The sequence below is a fragment of the Lynx canadensis genome, chromosome F1, assembly GCF_007474595.2.
Source record: "Lynx canadensis isolate LIC74 chromosome F1, mLynCan4.pri.v2, whole genome shotgun sequence".
Taxonomy (NCBI): domain Eukaryota; kingdom Metazoa; phylum Chordata; class Mammalia; order Carnivora; family Felidae; genus Lynx; species Lynx canadensis.
Genome location: NC_044319.2, coordinates 19,537,308 through 19,549,407, shown reverse-complemented (window position 1 = coordinate 19,549,407; position 12,100 = coordinate 19,537,308). Strand labels below are relative to the sequence as shown.

The 12,100-nt window shown below is 44.2% G+C and overlaps 1 protein-coding gene across 4 annotated transcripts in view; it reads left to right on the top strand.

Annotated features, from left to right (window-relative positions):
- Positions 1–12,100, top strand: part of LOC115504913 (protein transport protein Sec16B-like) — a 63,039-nt gene that overhangs the window by 5,519 nt on the left and 45,420 nt on the right. For all 4 annotated transcript variants that reach the window (XM_032591745.1, XM_032591744.1, XM_032591743.1 and 1 more), the window contains exon 3: positions 830–1,064. The gene's annotated coding sequence lies outside the window, so the exon portion shown is untranslated. The remainder of the gene's footprint in view (positions 1–829; positions 1,065–12,100) is intronic.

The window sequence follows — 12,100 nt, the reverse complement described above, 5'->3', positions numbered from 1 at the left end:
AATGTTTCCTTGAAAAAAGTTGAAGCATACATAAAATGATGGAGAATAAAAATCAAAGTCAGATGGCATTCCAGCACCTGGAGACATCTAATGAACACTTCCGTAAACTTAACATGTGCTTCTCTTTAAGCACACACACCATTCGCATACAGATAATTTTATAGGAATGGGATGTAACAAATGCTGGTTATTGTGAAGGCTTGCAAAAAGTTACTTGCGCCCTCATCCATTGCCCATGCAAATTCTCTCCCTCAAGCAAAGGAAATGTTTTAACTGCCGGTATGTGTCTTTTATATACTTTTATCTATGCAGATACGCAAATACTCCTATATATATATATATATATATATATATATATATATATATATATATATGAGGTCCCGGGAAGGGAGCTTCAGTGATAGCATATGGGATAATATCATCTCAAAGATGTCATAACAACCCGAAATGGGATAATATATACTTTTTTTTGCTTGGTTAAAATGCCATAGAAACCCTCCAAGTCAACTGCTGTATCTCTAACTTATTTGTTACGAGATATCCTAATAGACCATGACATAAGTGTTTCATAATATATTCAACCATTTCCCTATTGATGAGCATTCACTTTTTCATTTTTTTGAAATGAAATTCACTTCACTCCAAGCTCATGATGTTTAAACGAACTAGACTCTATAATACTGATTCAAAGTCTCTAAATTTTACTTTTTCAGTTTGTAATCCTGATTTTTTTTTGTCAGTGATGAACTCGCTTTCACGAGTGTTTAGAAAGTCAGCCTAATATTTAGACGCGCGAAGGAGGACGTGCACTTTCTTTCTCGGATTTCAGGTAGTGGCGTCTTTTACGAAGACCTTCTCAATATGGTGGTCAGATCATGTTTCCAGCCTCAGGATCTACATAGAAAATCATTCCGCTGGGAAACTGCTGCCGAAGCAGAAAGGTTCTGGGCGGCTGACGTGGCATCAGTTCACACTGTCTGCCAGCTGTGAGTCACAGCAGGCTGTCTTGATGGGATATGGCAGAAGCAGCAACAGCAGCCGCTCCTGGTTTAGGGGCAAGAGATGTAAGTACTTATTTTCACCATTAACCAAACCAAACTCAAAGTGAAGAATGCTAAGGGGGAATACAATTCCCACGAGAGACTCTTCTGGCAAATTCATTTGAGAAGCATTTGGTCTCAACCAGAGTAGAAAGGCATCAAGCTGGCACATGGTTTTCAGCAAAATGAAGAACCTCACAGGGTCTTGTCTTACAAGACAAACTTCAACTGTGGCTAACGCTGCTTTCAAACTCCTTAAAGTGCCTGCATACTGCCGCAGGGGCTGTCCCCTGTGGGATGGCATGCATTGCTAATGTGCAAAGAGAACACGGGATTTCAACTTGCATAAAAATTTTAGGCAGGTTTGATTGTGGGGAGATGGAAGGAGCCCTCAGCAGTTACAGTGTTTGGGGCAGAGAAGGGAGCCTGTTAAATATTTTAAGGAGGATTCAGGTTGGTTAGGGCTGACTTGGACGCAATGTGGAAACTTCTGTTCTCAAGCTCTATAGATGACTTGGGGTGGGGTGTCTGCCAACCCAATGACAAATGAAACCCTGGCATGGACCCCTTAGCAAGAAGTGGCTCTACAGTTGCTGTTCCCAAGGCTTCCACCCTGGAAGGCGTGTCCAGAGTCTCTGGTATTTGCAGAGTTCATAAACCATGTGTTTATGGGTTGGTGGTTTTTTTTTTCTTTCTGTTCTGTTGAGACCTTTTACTCTGACGTTTATCTCTGCATGACCTCTGCATATCTCACAGATGACCAACAGCGATCCACCCTGAGTGTGGCTAACTGACTAACACAGTTTTGCTTGTCACCTCTCTGCTGGGGATATCTAAGTGAACTATGTGAAAGAGGTTCCTGGCCCTGCGGAGTTTGCTGCCCAGCAGGAGAAACAGATGTTAGGAGAGGACAAAAGAATAGTGGGTGGGGAGTCAGGAGACCTGGAATCGGGTCCTGGCCTCGATCCCAATTAACCATATGGCACTCTGGGCTTCAGTTTGTGCACTATAAAATGAGTGGGCTGGAAAGGATAACCTCTTCAGTAACTGATTCCTCACCTAGTGTGAGTTTTCCCTTGCTGAACAGATTTTCACACGGCCTTAAATTTGCTCCACATCTAATTTGGGAACAGGGCTGGGAGGGCCTTTATTTATGAAACAGGCCTCACTTATCACCAACCAGGCTTTATCAGATTGTGATTGTTATGTAATAGAAACTTGAAGGGGCCTCCTGGATGGGCCCACTTACAATGTGATATTGGTAGGAGGAAAGGTTGCTTCCAAGAAAGAAGTCCTAAAGGTAGCAATTCCATACAGATTCATCTTAAATATCCGAGTTTCTATTTTCAAATGGTTATTGATCGGGACCAGTTACCTTTTCAACTGCTGCTGATCTTTGAGGGGGAAAAGACACAAAAGCCTGACACGAAGGAAAACGAAAACTGCTTGAAATAGGCGTGATTCACAGGCTACAGCTTGAAAGAAATTAAACTGAGTGAAAAATAAGCCAGGCTGTGGTTTCAAATAAAATAGAAGAAATACCATTAAAAAAAAGAAGAAAGAAAAAAATAGAAAATATCCACCATTGGTGACTATGCAGTGCATCCTTGGCTTCCTGAAATCTATCACCATCAGCTCAGTCAGTTTTGGCCTTGGAAATTGTGGGAGTTTCATTAACATGTTTTAATAGAATGATGGATAACATCAATTTCTTTTTTTAAAAAATCAATTTCTTTGATATAATTAGTATGCATACTCCCCCCACCCCCCCGCCCCCATCAGCTTTGCCTAGCCTCACTCACAAAATTAGCCACATGGTCATTCTTATGTCCCTCACTGCCCTCTCTCTCCTCAATGGCGTAAGTATACTTCCTGACCCCTGAGTAATCCTTTCTCTTGGGCTATGAACTCCATACCCATTGGCCTCCTAGGGGACCACATCCATCAGTCATTCCCTTTATTACCCCATCTCTTCTGTCTCTTGTCTAATTGGCCTTCCACTATAGTGTCTCCCATTTTATACCAACCATCCAACCAATCAGCCCAGTGAACAACCCCTCAGGGTTTCTCCTCACCGTCTACCCTTTTCAGACCATTCTGCCCACCCTATGGAATCCAGGGAATGCTTTCAAGTTCTTATAGAACTTGATCTCTTACTGCATTTTTTCTCTTTACCTCTTCCTCTTTCTTTTTAAAAAAAATTTTTTTTTCAACGTTTATTTATTTTTGGGACAGAGAGAGACAGAGCATGAACGGGGGAGGGGCAGAGAGAGAGGGAGACACAGAATCGGAAACAGGCTCCAGGCTCTGAGCCATCAGCCCAGAGCCTGACGCGGGGCTCAAACTCACGGACAGTGAGATCGTGACCTGAGCCGAAGTCGGATGCTTAACCGACTGCGCCACCCAGGCGTCCCTACCTCTTCCTCTTTCTTGACATGCCATCCTTCCTTGATTTTCTTGATGCTGTTCTAACTTATATCTTCTCAGTCCACACGGACTTCTTTTTCTCTGATTTTACGTTAAGTTATTATTATTATTATTATTATTTGAAATCTGTGCTCTTCCTCAACAATCTCATCCATATCCATGATTTTAATTATGACTTGGGTGCTGATAACACCTAAATCAAAGCACATACAAATCTTTAGGAAAGAAGCAACATACAAACAAACAAATCTCACCCACCACAAATGTGAGTTCCTGCAGGCTTCTCTCAGGAGCTCCTTACTCATTCACTGCCTGAGACACCTCGAGGACATTGTCCGGCAGGCAGCTCCACTTGCCATGGCCACCTCAACTTTCCTTTCCACACAAAACCTGCTTCTTCCAGTTAAATACATTTCAGTCTTCATCAGGGACATCACCAAGCCAGAGCTGTGTAAATTCAACTAACCTCTAAAATTCATTTATTCTGCTTCCTCATTCTCTCTCGAATCTGACACCCACCCCTGCTCACACATGCCTTTCCACCAGCGCTTTAGTTTGGCTTGCATGGACTTTAAAAAGAAGGATGTTGGCAACTGCCTCTTAAGGCTCACCCTGCCTTCAGTCTGGCGCTCCCCAAACCATTCTTTACATTGTGACTTGTGTGATTTTTTAAAAATGCTCCTCATAGTATTCAGCAAAAAATCCCAGACCTTCATGACTCATTCCCAGCTTGGCCATCCAGACTCCTTTCTCCCATTTTCCTGAATAGGCATTACCCTCTAGTCCGATTGAATATGGTGGGTCACCAGAGCCTGCCCAGCTGACCATCCCCTCCATGTCCTTGTACCTACTGATTCCTCTTCTGGAACCACCCCCATGCCCCAATTCACCCTGTTAAGTGCTAATTATCCAATAAGGTTCCGTGAGTGTTTGTATCTCAGGAAGCCTTTCCTGAGTTGGCTGTCTTTCCCGGATCATATGATAACTTTTGTAACAATTATCATATTTTATTAAAGTGATTAATTTACTTTATTTGCCTTTTCAGTTGACGGTAGAAATCTAAGAAATAGAATTGTGTCTTATTTCTGTATCCCTAATGCCTACAACAGCATGAGGCACATAATTGTTCTTCAGTAAACTATTATTGAATGAATGAATGGTGGACAGATGGCTGTCTGTGGCTTTAAGCTGATATTCTATTATCTCAGTCAACTCAATGGGAAACACATTTCTTTCTCAATAGTCCAAGTGTAAGTTTGGGGAGGATGCTTCTTGGATGTGTCCCTGGGCATGTGCTAATTGCTGAATTAATCACTGTAGCCAGGGAGCTGCGAGACTCTTACTATCTAGGTATGAATTTTGTTCATTGTTAGAGAGAGGGATATGGTCAGTCCCATACATGCTATATAAATTGATAGAGGCAGGGAAGTTCATCACAGAAAAACTGATGATTTATTACCAGAAGCCAGAGGATAGGATGCTCGGCAGGTACAGCCCATGTTTGCCATATTGTGTGCAGACAGTCTAGGTATTGGGGAGAGCTGGGGCTACACTTTGCTCCATGTGGCTGGCTGAGGCAGCTAAGAGAGTCTCTTCAGTCTCAGCTCGTATCACTGCTGTCTTAGTCTGCTCCACCATTAGACGGTGGATTATAAACATATGGGTGGGTTATGAACAATGGGAAATTATTCCTCAGAGTTTTGGAGGCTGGGAAAACTAAGATCAAGGTGCTGGCAGATTCGGTGTCCGGTGAGGGTCTGTTTCCTGGTTCATAGGCGACCTGGGTCCTCTGAGTCTTTGTGTGCACTGTGTCTTCACATGGCAGAAGGGGCCAGGGAGCTCTCTGGGGCTTCTTCTAGAAGAATCCTAATCCCATTCAAGAGAGCTTTATCCTGTGGCCTAATCACCTCCAAGGCTCTACCTCCTAATACCATCTCACTGGGGATTAGATTTCAACATACGAATTTTGGGAAGACACAGGCATAGTCCTCAGCAACTTATTTTTGTATTCTAGGCTCCAACCACACGACACATAAAACCCACTGATGATATGCTGAAGACACAAGCCCTCCTTTGTCTCGGAGCCATTTTAATATCCCTCCTTCTGTGGGGAACACATTCTCTCTTGCTCTCCTTCCCCTACTTCCAGGCTAATGTACTCAGTTTCTCACCCATTTCCTGGTTATTAAATAGGAGCAGGGACTCTTTTGGGTTCATTTGGCCTAGTCCTTCTGTTTTATTAGAGAAACTATGTAGAGTCAGCTGATATGGGAGAAAGCATTTTTATTACAATAAATAATGAACTCGTATTTGTCTCACATATTATTTGTTGAATGATGGAAATAATTATTTTCACTCTAGGGGTAAGGCTTTATACTCCAGTCAGTTTCATTTAATGACATCATTCATTCAACAAATGCCACGGGGACCAGCATAAGGTCATGGTGTCATACTGTCAATGTCACGGTGTTTGCATCTTTAGTGAGAAAGGAAATATTCTCAGGAAGCTTGTACAGAAACTACATCACAGAAACAATGTCGGGAAAGGCAGTAAGTATTTACTCAGCATGCCAAGACTCTCTAATGCTCATTTATGGGATCCTCCCAGAAAATAATGAACTTTGGCCATCTCCCTTGTGATACCTGCAGACATTTATGCTTAGAAAAGAAACTTCTCCATCATCTTGACATGCCCTTCAATGCCCTCCAGAAACTGAAGTTTGAACTTTGTTTTTTGGCATCATAAGTGGCTCCTCTGGAAATTGCCCTGATGTGCTAAATTGAGCATTAGAACAGCACTCCTGGGGATCTTTGCTATATCTGCAGTCACTTATTCCAAACTGAGAGAACAGGGACATGAGCGCCACCAAAATACGTGTGTGCACTCACGCTCTGTACAGGCAGAGGCTATTTCTGTCCATGGAACAGTGGGCAGAGGAGGAGAACCAGCAAAGTGTTATGCACCTTTGCTGACTAACAAATGGGACGAGGAGAAAATACAGGAATTAATCTTTGAGTTCTTATTTTTATGACTATATCTATAACAGGTTGAATGAACCTATTTACACGGATAGATAGCTTTGAAGATTGTAATCATTGTATTTCCATAGAATAGATTTCTGAATAATTGCATTTTTGTGTTAAATATGTCACAAGGCTGTTCCTAACCAGAATGCTTTTCATTTAAAAAATGTTTATTTGTTTATTTAGAGAGAGAGCATGAGCAAGAATGAGCAGGGGAGGGGAAGAGAGGGAGGGAGAGACAGAATCCCAAGCAGAGGCTCTGCGCTCTCAGTGCAGATGTGGGCCTCGAACCCACAAACCATGAGATCATAACCTGAGCCGAAATCAAGAGTTGGATTCTTGACCAACTGAGCCACCCAGGCGCCCTCTAACCAGTATGCTTCCCCGAGCAAAACTTTGACTAGAAGTCCTGTGGTTGATTTTCCTCCACTTGATGACGTGCTCACACTATGTGAGTTTGGTGAAATCTCCTACACTTTCTGGTTTTGCTTTTATTGTCCTCAAACCAACAGACTCTCTACTGATGCCACTGGGTAATGAAAACAATGAACCAAAGATGGGCATCTCTGGGGAAAACACGTTATGAATGTAATGGATAATTACGGTGAGAGAGAGAGGGAGGAATACAAATAGAAACCAATAGTCTCAGATTCGATTCTAAGCCAATAATAAAGAACAGTTAAGATAAAAAACTAAATATGAACTGCAGTAATGAGGACTCAGTAAGAACATATACCCTGAAGAGCGTAGAGACTAACTCTACTGCTGTGCTCTCTGAAACAATGACATTAACAACAAGCATTTGTTGAACGCTTCATACATGTAGGTGCTGCGCTAAGTGCTTTTCCTAGATCATGCATGTATTTATTCATCAAATATTAATTGAACACCTATGACATACAATGGGCTATACATTATCTCATTTAGTCCGCCACAACCTTGTGAAGATATCTATTATTATGCAATCATTTAACAAATGAGGATGCTTAGCCTGAGAGGTTAAGTAATTGGCTTGACGTCTTCCAGCGAGTCATGGAGGTTTTGGGACTCAAACCCAACTCTGACCACAAAGCCTGGGCTCTTGACTGCACCATAGTCACAAGCATGGCATGTCACACCTTTAACAAATGTAAGGAACCTGGAAAGGGGAACGGCAAAGATTTTTTGAAAACCCACTTCCCCCTTTAACAATCACTTTGGTGTCTGTCCATAGTTCATTTCATTTCATGCACATTACAGCCCTGTGATGTACTTTCTAGACTTCATTTTAAAGATGAGGAAACTGGGTCTCATAGATAATCAGTGATTTTTTCCCCCCCTGAGACACATGGCTGGGAACTGGCATAATTAAACCTAAATCCAAATTTCAATTCCTATTTTCTTTCCGCTGGGCCTTTGCTACTCAAAATGATTGAGGGAAGGAAATTTAATCAGGAAACATCAGTGGGACTGGGGCTGTGTAACCTGGAGAGGAGAAGGGGGCTGAGCGGCATGACTGCTTTCCCTGGTTCAAAGAGTTCAAAGGAGAGTTTGAATCACACATGTGTGTTCTACATCAGGAAGGGCATCTTGACTCTAAAATATTGGGGTGTGTTTCCATAAGGAGCCTGAGGACCCACCTTCATTGGAAAGCCAACTCTTCCTGCCCCAGGTAAACCGAGAGAGTCGCAGAACTCCTGGGCACCCTATAGAGTCTTACGTGGTAGAGAATCTGAATCCAGCCATGGAGCTTGGGGGGGGCCAAGGGTCTGCGCTGTGAGTGAGGACTTGGCCTGAGTCTCCCTGGCTTGGATACTGCTTCACCTGCAGGGATGGATGCTTTCTAGAGATTCTTTCCAGCTCATCAGTGTGTGTCTGGATGTCTGTTCTTGTTCAGAATGTGTCTCTCAAACGTTTCCAGTAAATGGCAGGGAGCGATCTGGGGGTACAGGGCATGTGCATGGAAATGTGTGAGCGTGCGTGCATGTGTCTATTTGTCCTACTGCAAGTGTGAAATTTCTTTGGAGTCTCATGCTTCATAGTAAAAAGTAATACAAATGTGAGTTTTATTCCTTGATATTCAATAATAGAATATTTGTATTTGCTCAAACTTAAAAATACACTTTATTTTATTAAAACATTTTTTTAATGTTTATTTATTTTTGAGAGAGAGAGACAGCGTGAGCGAGGGAGGTACAGAGAGAGAGAGAGGGAGACACAGAATCCGAAGCAACCTCCAGGCTCCGAGCTGTCAGCACAGAGCCAGACGCGGGGCTCGAACCCACGAACTGTGAAATCGTGATCTGAGCTGAAGTCGGATGAAACTGACTGAGCCACCCAGGTGCCTCTAAGATATATTTTAAAATGGCTTATAACTTAAAATTGGTGCTTATCCTGTGGCATCCTGCACCGTCGCTGGGGCTGCAAGTACTGTGCTGCGGTGTGAGAAGCACTGGGCTGTACATTGTTGAAGTTTCTAATTCTGATGATCTTGCTTTAACTCATTCCTTTTGTCCTATGCAGTATTTGACATCATTTCTCTATTTTCCCCTGATCTCCTGGCTCAATGGGGGGGGGGGCACTGGATTAAGAACCTGTAGATTTCCCAGTGGTAATAGATACTCAATTAACCCTTACTAATGATTTGTGCATAACAGTTCCTAGGCACTTTACAGCATTTCCAGGAAAATAACATTTATTGAGCATTTACTATACGCCAAACATTTTGTAGGTTTTAATCTCATCAAACCCTTATAATACCTCTGTGAGATAGCTTCTGTTATTATCCCCATCTCACAGATGATGAAAAGGAGACAGAATAACTTGCCGAGTTCACGCAGCCAGGAGGTAGGGGAGCTGGAGCTGAGATTCACTTCCCAGGCAGGCTTGTTATTCTGGGGTCACCGGAATAAGTTGTCCTGCTCCTCTGGGGAATTCGGGTCCTGTTAGCCTTGCTGGCTCGGAGAACACCCTGAGCATATTACAGCCCTTTCTTCTCGTGAGTGGCTGTGTGAGTCACCTCAGCCTGTTGGCGCTTGGTGTGAGGTCAGCAGTCACAGATCCATCTGCCCCCTGGGATTGGGGGCATCAACAAAACTGGGTGGAGGGTTGGAGAGAGGGAAGGTGGACCACCTCCGCCAGCCCAGGCTCATAGGGAAGAATGGAGTCATTCTTTTTCTTGAGTGATGTACTTCTTGGCTCTTGGCAGCGGAGGTGGATGTAGGGAGGGCCAGTTTGCAGGCAGCCGGGCAGGTGGCATTTAAAGGAGCTCTTGTACACGGTGTTCCTCGCTCCTGTAGGAAATCTGCTTTGTGCCCAAACCTTCACTTCCCTTGTGGTAAGAGCAACAGCAACAGTCCCGGGGTTGGCAGGTGGCTCACGGTGCCCGTGCCAGGCTAATTGTCTCTGGCCCTCGGACCACGCTTTCCTGGCACGCGGCCTTCCTGGTAACTGGAACTGCTGACTGGCACGTGCTGTGCTGAAGGAAGGGGTCAAAGCCTTGGCAGCCAATGACCGGCCGCGGCCACGAGGCCCACATCTCCAAGGCTGGCTCCAGGCGGTAGCTTTGCCGCAGTCAGGGGGCTGCTCTGTGTCCAACCTTCGCCCCTGGACTCATTCTTAGAGTCACAGCCAGGAGATGCCTTCGAGGAGAGCCTCGGCGTCTCAGGTGTTGGGGATGCAGGTGTGGACATTATCCAGTTATTCCCGCTGTTACGAAGAGGGTTTTTTGTTTGTTTTTATTATTGTGATTTAATGTTCTTTTTTTTTTTTTTTTTCCACCTCCCCCTTGGAGCACGTCTCTTAAGCATCTGCGGGGACCTCATTTTAACAAGGCGTGCAGATGATTGGCATCGGTTTCTGTCTCCTTTGTGTCCCACATGCCATCCCTTTAACCACTCTCTGGTCAGTCCCCTTAACTCACTGCCTCAACGTTCTCTTTTCCTTTCTCTAGAAAGCCTGTCCCAGAGTTTAGTCCTCTATTCAGGAGGTGGAAACTACTGGGTGGAATCTGACGGTTAGACTATTGCTGCCGTCGGTTTAAGGTGTCCACTCATATACAAAGAAACTCTTGACTGAGCTCGTGTCATGTGTCAGGCACCATGCTAGGCACGTGGATTGTCACGTGCAATGGAGCCCAGCTGGTCAGTGTGCCCGTGGAGCTTCAGGTCTAATGACAGCTGCATTTCCAATGCGCTTGTTCCTCTGAGCCCACGTCCCTGTTAAAGCCCACTCCCACTTTCCACACTGGCTGATGCAAACCCTCCTAATGTTTCTCGAGTCTGTTACCAAATCCTCCCTGATCTCCAGCCAATGGAACTTGGCAGTCCATTCCACAGAGAATTCTCCATATCTGGTGCCTTTATGCACAAGCCTCTCCCCATGTGTGCCCATCTCCACCCCCCTATCCCTTTCTCAAGGAAGAGGTGTCCTTCCTCTTAGCGAGTTCACTTTGTGTTCCTATACTCTGGATCCCATATGAGCAGCCTCTTTGGGGATTTATTCCTTTAGAAAGCGTGTTTCCTTTCTCTGTCTCTATGGCAATCAGCATATAACTCTCTTTGGTCTTGTCCACACTACAACAGCTCTTCAGAGCTGAGTGCCCACAGCAGCCCCAGCTTTTGCCCCTTTTCTTCGCATCCAGTCTTCTACATACACTGATTTGACTTTCAGTCTCCTTTTTCTTACTCTCCACTCTCTGTATGAGTGACTTCTGTGTCGAATACCTCACTCCCTTGACCAGAGTTCTACCGAAGTTGGCCGTGTTATGACCATCAAATCTCCTGGTTAAACCCACTGATGCCAAGAACACTTCCGCCTGTTGCCTTTTTCCACATTTCCCTGAAGTTTGGCATCGTCGACCGCTCTCCTACTTTTGAAGCCATCCCCTCCCCTGGCTCCTGAGACACCATCTACCCCTGGCTGTCTGCCTACCGTTCTGACCCTCCTTATTCTTCTTCACGGGTTCCTCTTCTGTATCCAGCTGTGGGGGGTTGGTGTTCCTCAGAGCTCCTTTCTAGGACCTGTCTTCTAATTCTAAGCATTTTTAAGGCAATACTATCCACGCCTATGGCTTCAATCACCATGTCTCCCTCCTCAGACCTCTCTCTTGAGCTCTAGACTCTTAGTGTCTACTAGTTCTTGACCACTGATTACCTCTGCCCACGGGCCCCTCAGTTAGCAAGTCCGACACTGAAGTCATCATCTCCTTACCAAGCTGGCTCCTCTTCCAAGATTATTATCCCCCCAAAAAAGACAGTGTGGTCCCCTCTCTGTGGCCTAGAAACTTGGAATCGTCCTTTACTTCTCTTTCTTCATTTCATATATTCAACAGAGTATCATTTCATGTTGATTCTATTTTATAAATACAAATACATATATGTGCATATATATTGTATTTCTCTCCTCTTCTCCATGTTTGGATGTCTACTGCTCCACTGAACTGAAAGCTTCTATAGGGCAGGGATTGTATGTTATTTATCTTTAGCTCCTATGAATATGACAATGCTGAACATATAGTGGATGTTTAATAAACATGTGTGTAGTGAATGAATGACTTCTGGAATTTTCTTTCCAGAAGAGAAGACTGAGCACAGTTAACCAAACTTGGACACTGCCCCATTTTAGCATAA